The following is a 15,482-nucleotide window of genomic DNA, read 5'->3' on the forward strand; positions in this document are numbered from 1 at the left end:
GATTTTCATTTGATTGAAAATATATATTGCACACGCCCACGCACACGCACACACACGCACTGGCGCACATGCACATGCACACACGCACACACACACTCACACTCACACTCACACTCACACACACACTTCTATTCATAAGGAGAAGGACCCTAACTGCCATCTCTCAGCCCTTAGTGATTGGCACTCTACGTATTGTATGCGAGTCCCCCAGGGGCTAACTGAATTAGCATTCTTCAGCTCGGCGTTATTAAATTGCATGTATTCTGTGGTAATGCTAGCCATGCCTTGAGCCTACCAATTTGTTTACATTTGAATGTATTCTGATCTAATGAAAAATAAAAGTTTAAGTGTGTCTGTGTGTCTGTGTGTCTCTGTGTGTGTGTGTGTGTACGCCTGAGCTGAATCAGAATTGCAGACTTAGTGATTAAACGTGTTGATAAATTAGTGTACACTCACAGAACCCTGACCTACGAACATACCCAGTTCGTATGTTAAGTACTTCCACCTCCTGGAGTGGTGCACCTCCTTTAACATTAGAAATGTAAATAAGTGGCTGAGGGGGTCCCCTTGGAGTGTATCTGCGTATCCAAGCTGTTTTTCTATATGTGGTGGAATGCCATTATTCATACTGTCCTTAAGGAGGCACTGGTTTGGACATTGATAAAGGATTCAAAGTGGATTTGCTTATAAGCTCAAGTTTATTATAAGAAACATCATGGCATAGAAGATATGAATTGTGATGTTTTCTTTACCCGGTGAGGAACACCTAGATAAGATGTATGCATTCTACAAAATTGGCAAATAACATTAGTGTGAAATACACTTTCCTTTAAAATGTTTCACTTATAAAAAAGCTTGATGGCTCTGGGCAGGAATGAGAATTGATCATGTTTAGTCAAACTCAGGGGCTCAAAACATCTCTCTTTCTGGAGACAGTAGTAGTTATCTTGGACTGTTAAAAAAGCAAACTGGGGACTGGATTTGTCAGTCAGCATTCTTTGGAATTATTTTTTCTCCTGGGGGTAGAATAATGCACTCTCCTATATTACACATGTGGGCTGGTTGTCTAAATGTGTTCTCTGGCTATTAGTGCTTTAAATTAATTGGTTGGTACACTTTATTATCCATCCAGACAAAATGTGTTATGGACAGCACTGTGGTAGCTGAGGAACTCGAGTTGACATTCAGATGTTGCTGTTCTTCATCCCAGCATGAACACTGCTGATGTTCCTTTGATCAAGGTATTTAATCTGGCTTTGCTACAAGTATCCTGCTACAGTATATAAATGCATACATTAAGTTAATTTCTGGATAAGAGTATATACTTGGCAAATAAACAACCTTATTATTGAGTTTGGCATCATATCCTCAGATTGTGGGTGCACATCATTTGTTCCGTGGTAACAATGTCATTTTTAGAATTCTGTTTGTTGTAAATTCACAGATACCCATTATTGTCCTACCTTCCAGATTTATCACACGCAGTGCGTTGGTTTCTATACTAATAGGAAATGGATAGCTTGCTAAAAGTGACTATAGGACATGTGCGTACGCATTGACCTTTCAAGAAATAATTGAATTCGAAAGCATTGTTGAAAAAACAACAACGAAAAAAATCATCTGTCTGTCAGTGACAGTTGAGAGTGACAGGAGTGACATTTGTGATGTCTGTGACCCCCACGTGGCCAGTAACCTTGAAGCACGGGAGTAGGAATGCTTGGAAGTTGAAGTGGAATTAAGGAAAATGGCAGGAACAATGCTCGGGTGGTGGTTTGGTGGTGGGGGGTGTTTAATCCGATCCAGTCAGTCAAGAACAAAGTGCAAAATTGTGTGAAATTTTAATGAAAGGGAGCAAAGGGAGAAAAGATGCACCTGGTCTGACCTTGTTCTCTTCAAAGCACATTTTTCCCATTAGTAATACAGTATTTCAGTGATTTCAGTTGCATTTTTCACATATTATAGTCTGATTGAATGCCAGTGTGATGAGTGTATGCAGACACACGCAGTCACACATGCGTGCACACACACACACACACACACACACACACACACTCATGCACACACACACTCATACACGCACGCACACGTCTTGATGGAACCCCTACAGGACCTAATAAGGCAGGAAGACTCTTCACTACAGTGTGTAAGACACAGCATGTCATCCAAACCCTTCTCCCAGCCAACATCATTAGCTCAGTGTAACTTACATTTAACTTTTAATGGGGCCATTTTCTTTGTCTTGTCAACATTTTAACACTCTCACATTGTACTGTCCTGCAAAATAATTTTTGGTGGTATTTTCAGGCTAACTTTTCCACAATGGATATGTGCATTTGTATTTGCTGTGTGCTTCCCTGTCAATGTTCTTTCATGCTTTTCAGAATCATGAGCACCATTAAAGTTATCCATCTGAATATCGTACCCATCTAGTATTCTGGCCTGAATTCAATCAACATTTGACTCAAAATAAAATCCAAATGATAGCCTGACTAAACTATGAGCTCTTGCCCAGAATTAGCCACATACCTAGTTTGATACAAAACAAACAAACAAACATATTTTAGAAACTCATGTCAAAAGAATGCCGGCATGGTACGGAATTAATGAACAGATATTTTCAATGCAGTGATTTTACCCTTGCTCAAAAAGGTAGTTAAACGTGCAATAATTTAGCCATGAAACAATAATTGTTACATCAACAGTACTGTGCATATATACTAACAGTCTGTGTGTAACTTTTGCCCTTTGAGGCACCCGCCCATTTATAGAGGAATACATTGAAAGATGAGACTACTCATGCATTGGCAAGTATGATAAAGTCAAATTAGACAATGTGGAAAACTGAAAATTTATATTGTTCAAGCAGTACGCCATTTTACTGCCCTTTCTTTGAACCAGCAGCCATTTTACAAACACAACAAACTTGTAGCCTTTGGAGGGCCTTGAAAATGCTGATCTCACATCCCTCAGGGGAGAGAAAAAATTCTGATAAGCGTTTGGGTCCAGCAGTAACCAGTCTAAATGACACTGCGACTCGATCCTCCCTCATTCCATCAAAGCAGCTGTCGCATTTACAACAAATACTCGCTTTCACGCGTAGATCAATGTGCTCTGAAACCCGCCATCCATCAGAATTGATCAGGGAAAGTACACCACGGTCCTCAGTGTGCAGTTATTTGCATATGCGTGTCTCAGCCATCATTCCGGGACACAAACACAAGAACAATTTTGCAAGCTACGCCCCTGCTAACACCTCAGACTAGTTTCTCTCATCTGTTTTAAAGACAGTTTTGACAGAATTTGTATTAGTATTATTATTTGTTTGTGGTTGTGTAGTGCTGTGATCAGATGATATCAGTGAGCAATATAAGCTGAAATCACAAAGGAGGACAAGTCAGGGAAGGTAAGCAAATTTAAACTGATTTGTTTTTCCCACGCATTTACTCCAGTGATTTCCTTGTGGTTCCTAATAATAACTGCGGGCAGTCGTCAAGATTTGTCGGTTTTCTAAGTTCATGTACTCTTGTGGTTACGGCTGTCAGGAAAGTTGTTGTCACTAGAAATACTTTATTGGGAGGTCATTCTGCCTTACCAAGGTTCCCCAAACTTATGGCAATGTGTATTTTTGCCAAATTGTGGAGTTGCAGACCAGAGCTTAGTTTGCTTGTCTGGCAAGCAGACCTGGGTCAAATACTTTTCATTGATCTTTCCTTGTGCAATTGAGCTGACCACAAGGACCAGAAGGCGGGGTTTGCACTTTTCAAGTGTATTTTATATGTTCCAGTACAGCAGCTGAGCTTTGTAAAGCGTAGAAAAGTATTTAAATCCAAAACTATTATGTATTCGACCAGGACTGCTGGCAAGTAAAGGTTTTTGCCAAATCAGGTACCCTGCTCACTAGAAGTGCTCCTTGTGGTGGTTTGATAGTGATAGACAAGGAGAGGTTCCTGCCGTCAATGTTATTAACAGTCCGGATCCCAGAACTTCAGCCAAAAAATAAAAATGCCCGTTCTCACATTTCCCTTTGGAAATACAGAGGTTCTGAAAAGTGACCTTTAAAGAAGTCATTATTAATGAACTAAACCGGTAATATGCCGAAATAGAAGCGTATTGGGGTTTTTTGCTTTAAGAAGTGTAATTTTTAAAATCCCAATAATGGCTAACCACCTTTCAGACAAGACAAGCAGTAAATTACTCATAGATAAATGTAAAAATCCATGTGCCTCTCCAGGACCTATACTGGGGACCAGACGTACTCCGTGAATTCGACTCAACAAAATGTTCATAATCAACTCGGTTGCAGAAAACTCCTACTGTTATGCCCATATGGATATGCAATGGACATCCTGATTTAGATCCGGTCATTTGCTGAAATAAAAATATGTAAACTGTAAGTCATCCTCCCCAAAGCGGCCTGTAAGGACATGCGACTGGGTAAAATAACAGTAAAGCATAAAATCTCTATTCAATATTTATGGTATCCACCATATGCAGAAAGTATCTGCTCCATTAGAGAAAGCAGAGAAGCCCAGTGCAGCTGGTTTTTATCCATTCAAATGAAGCACAATACCTACAGGAAGGCCTATCGACAAGAATGGAAGAAGGAGGATACTTTATCAGGCTAAAAACTGGGGGACGTGAGTATCCCTGTGGCCCTGTGGTCAGATTAAAACAGAAGCGAGAATGCTTGGATAGCCGCATTACAGACCCGTGTTCTCTCTCGTTTATCTTCCGGAAATGCGTTTTCAAGACGCAGGACATCACGAACCGTCCATTAGCCTGCAGCATGTTTTCAAATCAAACCAGCGGTGCAGACAAGGCTTTTCCTGTCTCAGTGGGAATAAAATTATATTGGAATATTCCGGTGTCCCGGGAACCTGGTTGGCTCATCTTGAATACTATGTTGCTGGAGGTTAGCTCCTGCTGCTTAGCTAGGGTAGTTACTCTAATCTATAACTGTAGTTTAGTTGCTTTTGTTTCTGTACAGTGCAACCTCAAAATCCATTTCTTATTTTCTCAAACTATGGACATTTTGGATCCTCAAACAGGTCTCCGCCATAAAGACACAAGGATGTGCGACAGGGCAAAGGTATGCACGCCCGTACAAGTGCGCACGCAGTGGAGTTGAGTGGGTTTGGTGCGGGCGTGGTGCACTCAATCTCAGTAATGATCCTTTAATGAAACTGAATGGAGTAACATGCCACTGAAAGACCGATAATCAATAGACCCGCGTGCTGTGACACTCGGCAATTAACAGTATCCTCCTAGGATCCCACCCACAACAAAGGGCAATCACTTCAGCCAATTACCCAAAGGGACGCGGCATCCTGAAATGCTATTGGTGTAATGTAATGATTGACCTCGCCAATCCTCATTGCTAAACCTCACCTAAGGTAGGCCATTGTGGTTGGGGATGTTTCCTACATCTCAATTCTTCTGAATATGAAGAAATTATATTAGTCCGGAAAATATTGGATGATAATCTCGATGAATAAATAACAATAAATACAACAATAAATAAATGTAGTTGCTAGTGGCATTTAAGGGAACAATTATTGTCTGCAGGAATGATAAGCATCTGTGAAGATGAGTCACACATATAATTATATACCGGTATACATATACATTTTGCTTAGCACTGAACTCTTAACCTCAGGCCTGCAGGAACCGGAGGTAAAGAGTGTTGAGGAATATATCACCAAGTACTGCATAAAGACCAAATCCATTTTGAGGCACAACTGAGCAGACAATTACGGGCTAGAAACATTGCTGATATGTACATTATTACCCAGACCTTAATGGTTGTGCATCACCTTTTGAAAACTTGAGAACTTGAGCAAGCTACACTCTGTGTCAAAAGTTGGAAACAACAATGATTTGGCTCAATTTAAGCTTGCTAAAGTAAACTACGGTCTGACCTAATTCAGCACTCTCTTCGCCAATGGGATTTGCTATAATGCAGACTGTAACATACAGTACCGTATGCAGCCTATACAGAGTAACAAATGGTCATGATACTTTTTTCTTTTGTCTATTTTAATTGAGCCCCTCCTATCTTTCAAAAACACACTCACAAAAAAAACTAAGGCTACATAACCCTATCTCTTCTTCATCATAATTGGTCCGCTGATAAAAAGAGGCCCATGTCATATATGCATTTCTCAAAGTTTAACTTTTCTCAACTTTTAAAAGCGCTCCGCTCAGCCTAAAAAAGCGCACTGACTAGCGCTTTTTTAAAAGCAGCTGCCTTTTGCGCTATGCGGCCCCTTTTGGTCGTTTCCCATAGGTTTTAATATAAAAAGTTTACTATTTTTATTTGTATTTTTTCAAAAAGGAGGACAGTGTGAACACACTCACCCATTGTGGATGAAAGCACCCTATAGAAAACACATAGAAAAGCAGAGGAGCCACAATGCAGTTCAACGGTCATATGATCAAATACAACGCTGGCGTCACATCCGTCTGTTAAGGGAGATGTAACATGCAGGTCGCATCTGCCCCCAAGGGGTTAAGAACGATTTCTTGAGCTTCTGTAAGTTCTGACTCGTACAGAGAAGCATAATGTTGGAGGCTTTACGTCCTGATCGGTGAAAAGCAGAAAATGAGCTCCAGTTTGAACATACAAACTATCAGTAATACCTTCAAACCTTCAATACCTTTATCAGTGTACCTCATATGAACAGCAGTGTGGATGTGGGTCCTCATATGAACAGCAGTGTGGATGTGGGTCCTCATATGAACAGCAGTTTGGATGTGGGTCCTCATATGAACAGCAGTTTGGATGTGGGTCCTCATATGAATAGCAGTGCGGATGTGAATCCACATGTAAACAGCAGTGCGGATGTGAATTCTCATAGGAACAGCAGTGTGGATTTGATGTGAATTTTTTTTATTAATTTTTTATTTATGCACGCTTAAAGGGTCTTCAGTGGGATGTTTTTTTTTAAATCGGAGTGTTCATTATTGAATCTGGCCAAGGGTGTAATTAATCCCTGCCTCTCCTTTGTGTGTTCAAGTGCCCTGATACAAATTTCCAGTGCAGTTTGAATAATGGCACAAGAGTGCAGCTATTGATTGAAATTTGATTTTCAAATCAATTCAAAAAGACTGCAATTCATTTATTAGATTGTCTTTTGGTACCATTGAGCTGTTGCATATTTTTGCACCTTCTGGCTTGTATTGCCTCTCAAAAATGTTTTATTTAATGTTTTACTCAGAAGCTGTAAACCATGAAAAAAACATTACTTGCCTTTTTTGACATATTTTACATGTTTATTCAGTGTACTTTATTTTTCCTCATTTTTTACAGCTCGAAATTCAGGCAGTGTAAATATGTGTGTGCCTTTTGGGGGAGAGCTTAGTGGTTGCAGTGGGAGAAGTGTTCAAAAGGCCAGGCGGGTTCAACTGTCCATCTGTTTGTGTGAGAGGTTGGGCTGTAAGTGGCTCTCTGCCTCTGCCAGTGTCACTCAATGACACACAAACCAACAGGAACAGGTGAACTGGGAACGTGTCGTTCCTTCAGGCAGATGCCGCTATCATGCAAATTATTGGAGTAGTGCTAGCAATGCTCTCTCGTATGTACACACACACACACACACACACTCATGCATATACATGCAGTGTCATACACACGCACAGAGAACTAACATACGCTTCGGTCCAGACCGCCGATCAGGATGGCGTGCGCTTGTCACAGCCGATATTCTCCAGCGTCTGCCAGTGGAACCGCGCATTAGATTCGACGAACAGCAACCCAGATTTCCATCTCCGCCGATGTCGGTCCAAGGGCACCGCCTGGCTAATGCGCCCATTCATACCACCCCCCGGCTGCAGCGGGGACCCATTTCCGTTCATTCATCACGGAACACAAAGATTATGATTATTGCCATAATGACGCGGTGCATCCACTCCTCCCGTTGCTCTCCAGAGCATAAAAAGCCAGGCCTCTTAATGTACTTGTAATGGACAGCTAGAGCACGTTAATCTCAGCCTGATAAAGTTGACAGTTGACGATCTGTGAGGGGTTTTTTTAAGCACTCGTAGTTGTCCTTCTCTGCATGTTTCGACCCTGTTTCAATATGGGCAGGTGAAAATGCAACATTTGAGAGTGAGCCTTTGTTTCAATTTGGTCATTTTGAATTTGTCTGAATGGAGAGGAATTTCAGTGCAGATATACATGGCTGTCCAAATACCGTGTAAATGGATTTGGAATTTTAGTCAGAAGTCATTAGAGTGATGTTTATGTGTGCTCACTGAGTGTATATTTTTTACTCCAGAAATAAATAGTCACTCTGTTTTAGCTACATACAGGGCATAATGTTAGGGACATGTATTCTCATGTATCCAGGCTCTTTTACTCCAGAAATAGTTTGTAAATTTACACACTGGGCAAAAAGTAGATTTTTTTCAAACTCTAGAGATTGTTGTGTGTGAAAATCCCAGGAGATTAGGAATTCCTGAGAGACTCAAACCACCCTGTCTGGCACCAACAATCATGAAGTCACTTAGATCACATTTCCTCCATATTCTGACATTTGGTCTGAGGAACAGCTGAACCTCTTGACCACATCTGCTTGCTTTTATGCTTTTAGTTGCTGCCACATTATTGACTGATTAAATATTGGCATTACCAAGCTGATGTACAGGTTTACCCAATAAAGTGGTCACTGGGTGTATGTATCTATTTTGTATCAATGATTTTGTTTACGTTTCCCTGCTAAAACGTATGGTGGCGCTGTCTCACAAGTGTAATATTCCACAAAAACAATGTCTAAACAGTCATGAACTCATGACCAGGGCAGCCCACCTCTAGAAAAACGTCCTAATCTCAGTAGCACCTCAAAGCCGACATTAACTGGCGCTGCAGTCAAGCACCACTAAATTAAAAGGCGACTTGTGATCTTTCATCAATAACTAATTTAAACTTTTTTTTTTTCTTTTTTTAACCAAAGCTTTTGATGTTCGGTAAGTTGATCTCGATTACTCTCACCTTTGATTCAAACTCTGTGTCAGCATGCTGAATATTAAAGGCACTGAGATAATTATCTGAGATAATTTGTTGACTGTTTTGATTGCCTCACAGTCATGAGACTGCATGGTTGTAGGAACCGCTGGTTTATCCGCACCACCTTGCTGTAAATGCTCGTCTGTAATTTATCTATTTGTTTATTTTGGACAGTGGGGGTTGCTGTAAGTGATGAACTCTCTGGAATCTATTTAGTACAATTTGCTCAAGTTACATTGGAACAATTATCTGTTAATAAATTGATCCTCTCATGTTGCTGTAGTTGAGATTTTGTTGCATTTATTTAGCAGATGAATAATGGAGCTTTTACCTTACGCTTTGTTTATCAAAACTGGTGCGTCAGCCTTCCAAACTTAGACAAATTAAAAAGTGTACAAAGACCCACACTCCAATGATTAATGAAGAGTTAACTTATGTCCACCATGAAAATAAGAATAAAATGTTCAAATGTTCTTCAACAGCATTATTTAGCAGATGCTCTTACCTGGAGAAATACTCCAGTGGTTCGAGAGGAGCAAGAACGGTCGAAGAATAGGTTTGAGGGTGATTCTTTATGGAGGTTGCAGCAGAGTATGACAGACACACGGAGCAGGGTGGTGGAGAATGAGAAGAGGATACACAGTGGTGGTCAGAGAACTGGAGCGGGAGGGACTAGTCCTGAGGTTGGATTCTCAGGAAGACCAGGTCCAGATTGCTTGTCTTGTGCGTGGGAGGAGACTGTGCTAAAGTGAGGTCATAAGAGTGGAGGGGGAAGAAGAAGAGGAGGAGGAGAAGAAGAAGGGCCCATCCGGGGTGACTTGAGTGCCACCCAGATGAATGTTGAAGTCACCCAGTAGGATCACAGGGGTTCTGTCCCCCCTGTAGGAGCTGAGCTAGTTCAACTAGGAAGCCTCCGTTCGTCCCAATGGATCTACAAACGACCAAAACGTACATATTCTAGGTGAAATAGTGCAGAGAACAGCATGCAATTCAAATGAGGAGATGGATAGAGCGATGGGAGAGGGGGAGAGCGGAGAATTCCCCAGACTTTGAAGCGAGTAAGGCTGGTCCGTGGGCCAGGCGGGAGGGGTGTGTGGGAGGAAGCGGTGGAGAGCGCCTCAGGGTTGCAGTGCTCTTTGGGGTGATCGTGGTTTCAGCGAGGGTGAGGAACAGCTGCTGTAGAGGGACTGCAACGATGTGCGTGCTGCCTCATGGTGACGCGAGAACAGCGCCACTCAACTCCACGTCCTGCGGCAGCAAGGCGCTGCATCAACTGATTTCACTTAATAGCTTATCTGAACCAAGCAAGAAAAATCAGGTGGTGTAGCACATGGTAGGAGCAAATGGCTGCAGACACTGCGGCCCGCAGCACGTCAAGTTAAGTAGCACTACACTTGCAGGATAATACTCCATGAGTCCTTTCTTGAGGGACACCCATAGGTGGACTTGCTGGCCCATCGCCCATAGGCTGGGTTGTGTTTAATTTAATGTGGTATTCAGTTCTAGGTTATAATACGTTTGCAGTCCGCCTTATGGCGAACACATAATACTGCAGTGTGATGAACGAACAAATGAACAAACTGACAGAGACCAATCCATGGTCAAACCCCCCACACCTCCCAGGGTGATGGTGGAGATTACCACTGTTCCCCCGAGGGGGGTGAACCCTCCTCCTGACTGACACCATCTTTGCCTTTTCCTTTCCTCCTCCTCCCCCTCCTACTCCTCCTCCTCCTCCTCCTCTTCTTTCTCCTCCGAAATGAAGGGAGCACCAAAGAGATGTGAAAAATGCATCTCTTCAGCATCGCTTCCATTTTGTTCATGCATTTATTTGCTCTGGCCTTCGAGTGATAGCCGTCAGATTGCAAAAAGACATTTGCACTGATGGCGATGGGTATGCAGTTGACAGTACTCATTTACGTATAACGCCTCTTCGTCTTCCAGTTTTTTCGCTTCTATTTCACTCAATTAAAAATATTTAGTTGTTGGGGAACAATAGGCATACTTTAAGTTAAATGGCCTGTAAGTGCACTTTCAACATACCGTGTTGATTTATGTAAGGACTTTACAAGAGAAGAAAGGGGCTGCACTGTGAAATGAGTGTGTTGTTGCCATTACCTAAATTATGTACATTTGGGTAATGATACTGTATACATGGTTTGGTTAATTATCATTTTATGGAGACATCCACAGAAAGTGCCTCTTTTTTTTGCAGCATTGTAAACCAAGCCATGCGCGTCATCTTTTTCTTTTTTTTGTTTACCATAAATCAAGTTTGCACCGGTTTTTAATTTCAAAGAACACTGCCAGACGAATCACACTCCTTTTTCATTGTTCTCTGTGATGCACATCTGCAATGCTAATTTGAAAGCAGCTTTTAAGAAAAGATATGCATAGTGTAAGTAATCAAAGTTGAATTCATTATGCTAAAATGATTTTTAAAAAAGGGTTACGCCTGTGTAAGGGAGAGAAACTACCTGTTTTTTCCTTTTCTGCATGCATGGTGCGATAGTGTAGAATGGAAGCTTCAAACTTCCCCTCCATTTTTAACCCTCCAATTATGTTAAGTGTTTATGACCGCTTTTACGTTCATGGTCAGATTCACCCCAACAGTTTAATTAAATGCAAAATTATTGCAATAGAAACATTTTGACACTTTGTGTATCGCCTTCTTATTGTCTCCAAAATGACTAGCCTTGTATCCATAAATATGAAACATCTGTGAGAAACATCTCATTGTAGAGCATGAGGTACAGGAAATGAAAGTTTGGCACCTGTATGAGAACATGCCACTAGAATCATCCACAACGTAATCTGAGATAAAAAGTCAAATAACACATGCATTGGTTGGTACAGGACTTCTTTACAGGATTGCATGTTTACCAGTTAATCCCGCCAAAATAGAAAATAACAAAAATCATGTAGTATCAAGATGTAAAAAAGGTTAACTGGTCTTTAAGAGATGTCAAACACCGAATGGGGTCAAATTGACCCCAAACATAATAGAATATCTAATGAATATCTAAAAAATATGAAAGTCATGGGCATGGTAAGGCATTTTATAGGGCTTCAGCAACCAAGGAATGTTTGCTGAACTGAAGCCTTTTGGTGGAGAACCGATGAGGCCACGGCCTTGGTTTGTCTTCAAAGCCTCTCTAGTTCTGAAGGAGTACAAAAATTTCTAGTTTTGTTCCACCCATTGGAAACTTTGCAAGGCAAAATATCCACTTAAAAATCCACTTTAAACCAGTTTTGGCCTTTAACTTGAGGTTTGCTTGATTCATCTGAACCTCACCATAAGAGAACAGCTGTTTCCTGGCTTAAAATACCACCGCGTGTCATCACCTGCAACTGTGCCTTTTATGTCCCTGTTGCCTAGTGATGAGAAGGAGATTTCATGAAACGAAGTGTAATATGGTGGAGCTATCACATGCTGTGAGTCACACACTCATTTGAGCCAATTGTTTTGCTTAGCTATGGTGGACAGCTCATTGTAGCTTCACCTTTTATCAAGCTTATGAAACCTTGCTGCTATTCAGAGATGTAAAGTCGAATCAGAAAGTCGTAGGAAACTGCCATGCGTTTCCTACACCCGTGAACTGATGGTTTCACCACTTAGTTCTACCTTCCGACTGAAGAATTGTGCTAATTTTCAAATCCAAGTGGTTGGAACAAAACACTGGGTAAGACTTTCTAAACCTGGAACTTTCTGAACCTGGGTTTTACACCTCTGCTGCAAGTACTACAGGTTGCTAGTGGTTAGTTGTGTTCGCAGAAGGTTATTGGGAGTTGTTGAGATCCCACATTCTGGGTAGTTATGAAATATTGTATGGAAATGTATTAAAAAAAGACTGTTTGTGTGACCGCCCCCCATAGAAGATTTGTACATAATTATGAACATGGCGTTTCCCCACAGTAGCTCCCCTACCTATTGTGTAAGGGTGGAGGAGTAGAGTGTGGAGAATGGAGAGTAATGGCATTGTGTTTGCAGCCTATTCTGTTTCTTCACTTGTCTCTATTATTCAGAGAAATATGTATAGCAGAGCATCTATATTTAAACATATGCTCCGCAGCAACTTGATTGCGCACAGCAATTTGTGTATGCAACAACATAATGGCTCAGCGGGAAAAAATGTTCTCTGCCATATTTCTAAGCAACTTGATTAAAAATGATAGAACTGTTATTAAGCACATTTCAATCCATCTGTGAAAACCGAAATGAATGAATCACACTATGGTAATTTCCCCACTTCCTGAGAAATTGTGCTACTGTTATCAGTGCCTTTTCATTTTAAGATTTACCCTGCGATGTCACACATTATTTTGACAGAGTGAGTCTGATGCAGTAACGCAGGTGGCCACAGTAACATGGTAAACCTATCCGACAACCAACGTCTATGAACTGGAATACGTTCTAATGGGACAGTGTCAGCTCCTATCACCATGGAAACATTGATAGCAACGTCTATAAATAACTTGGAGTGTTAAAGCGGCACCGTTTATCCTCATGTCAAAAACCAAAGTGAACTGAAATTTTTAAACGATTAGTATCTATTTCAAAGAAATCCCAATGCTCATTAAATATAGGGATCTGGCTTCATTTAATGGGTATAATGTCAAATAATTGGGGTTTGGCATGAACCAAAGCGTTTGACTGAGAATCGCGTCGACCCTTGTGACACAGTAGTCACCACCACCTCCTCCTCCCTTGAGATGAGGGGAGCCGGCCGCAGCTTTCTTGGATGAAAGGAAGGTGTACCGTGTACCGGGCTGACTAATTTCACACACAGGGAGAAGAGAAGATGGCCTTACTACAGCAAGGCCTGAAACCATAGCCTCATAAATCATGTTGCTGCTGACAGGCAAGGAAGGGAAGACTCTGGCTTATCCCCCAAGCTTGCTTGGTCTTCTCCTTGCATGCAAAATATTTTATGGTCCTTGGATATTGTTTTTTTTTTTTTTTTTTTATCCTTTCGCTTCGATACTATAGTTCGTTCAAGATTCTGTTTTAGAAATTAGCTGGATGGTTGAGTCACTGCACAAGGCGGATATGCTTTATTTAAAGCCTTCTCTGTTCATACTTTATGTATATTCTATGCGGTATGTGTAGTTATATTGTCAGAATGGTGACCTTTATTGACTTTTGAAGGTGCGGTCTCTGATGTCAATTCAGCTTTAATCGCTTAACTGGCCACGCTAAATCTGTGACAGGGACTTGGTGTGAGCAGTTCAATGAGATATAATGTTTTTATGTCTTGGCTACAGTCTGTTTTTCTTCCATATAGTATCTCCATATTGAAACTGGACACAAGATTCCCCAGACAAGCCAGCATTCAGAATTTAAATTGGCTGGACAGGGGGGGAAGAGGGAAGGACTCAGAAAGTTTTGTGAAATACTGTTATATACAGTGTCCTCCATAATGTTTGGGACTAATACCCATTATGTCTTGCTTTGCCTCTGATTTGCCACAATATTAAATTTGGAATCACAAAATTAACATGTGGATATTATATTTTATTAAAGGGTTTTTTTTAATTTTTTATACATTTTGGTTTCAACATGTAGAAATTGCAGCTGTGTTTATACATAGTAAAACATGGGATACATGGCTTCACAGGTGTTTGTAGTTGCTCAGGTGTGTTTAATGACGGTATAAGACAGCTCTCAGCATCTAGTCTTTCACCGAGTCGTTCGATCACCTTTGGGAAATATTATTGCTGTTTATCAACATGAGGATCAAAGTTGTGCCAATGAAAGTCAAAGAAGCAATTTTGAGACTGAGAAACAAGAATAAAATAGGCCAAACCATAGGCTTTCCAAAATCAACTGTTTGGTACATAATTAAGAAGAAAGAGAGCACTGCTGAGTTTACTAATCACAGAAGGCGATTAGGCCAAGAAAGACCTCCACAGCTGATGACAGAAGAATTCTCTCCAAAATAAAGAGAAATCAGCTGTCCGACAGATCCGAAAAACAGATCAGGAATCGGGTGTGGATTTGTCAATGAGCACTGTCTGCAGAAGACGTCATTAACAGAAATACAGAGGCTACAATGCAAGAACTGCCCAAGATCTAAAGCATACCACCTCATCTGTGAAACAAGAGAGTGGAGGTGTTATGGCCTGGGCGTATATGGCTGCAGGAGGTGCTGGTTCACTTATCTTCATTGATGATATAACTGCTGATGGTAGTAGCAACATTAATTCAGGAGTGTATAGACGCATCCTATCTGCTCAAGTTCATGCAAATGCCTCAAAACTCATTGGCCAGTGGTTCATTCTACAACAAGACAATGATCCCAAACATACTGCTAAAGCAACAGATGTTTTTCAAAGCTAAAAAATAGTCAATTCTTGAGTGGCCAAGTCATTCTCCTGATTTGAACTCAATTGAGCACGCCTCAATTGCTCTCATATGCTGAAGAGAAAACTTAATGTGACTAGCCCCCTAAACAAGCATGACCTAAAGGTGGCTGCA

The 15,482-nt window shown here is 41.1% G+C and overlaps 1 protein-coding gene and 1 non-coding gene across 2 annotated transcripts in view; both read left to right on the forward strand.

The window, feature by feature from the left end:
- smyd3 (SET and MYND domain containing 3) overlaps window positions 1–15,482 on the forward strand; it is a 209,374-nt gene that overhangs the window by 103,461 nt on the left and 90,431 nt on the right. The gene's annotated exons all lie outside the window — the stretch shown is intronic.
- On the forward strand, window positions 5,839–5,973 carry LOC133110682 (small nucleolar RNA SNORA28). The gene has a single exon (XR_009704890.1). It is a non-coding gene; the product is annotated as a small nucleolar RNA SNORA28 (small nucleolar RNA).

The sequence above is a fragment of the Conger conger genome, chromosome 1 (assembly GCF_963514075.1).
Source record: "Conger conger chromosome 1, fConCon1.1, whole genome shotgun sequence".
Classification (NCBI taxonomy): domain Eukaryota; kingdom Metazoa; phylum Chordata; class Actinopteri; order Anguilliformes; family Congridae; genus Conger; species Conger conger.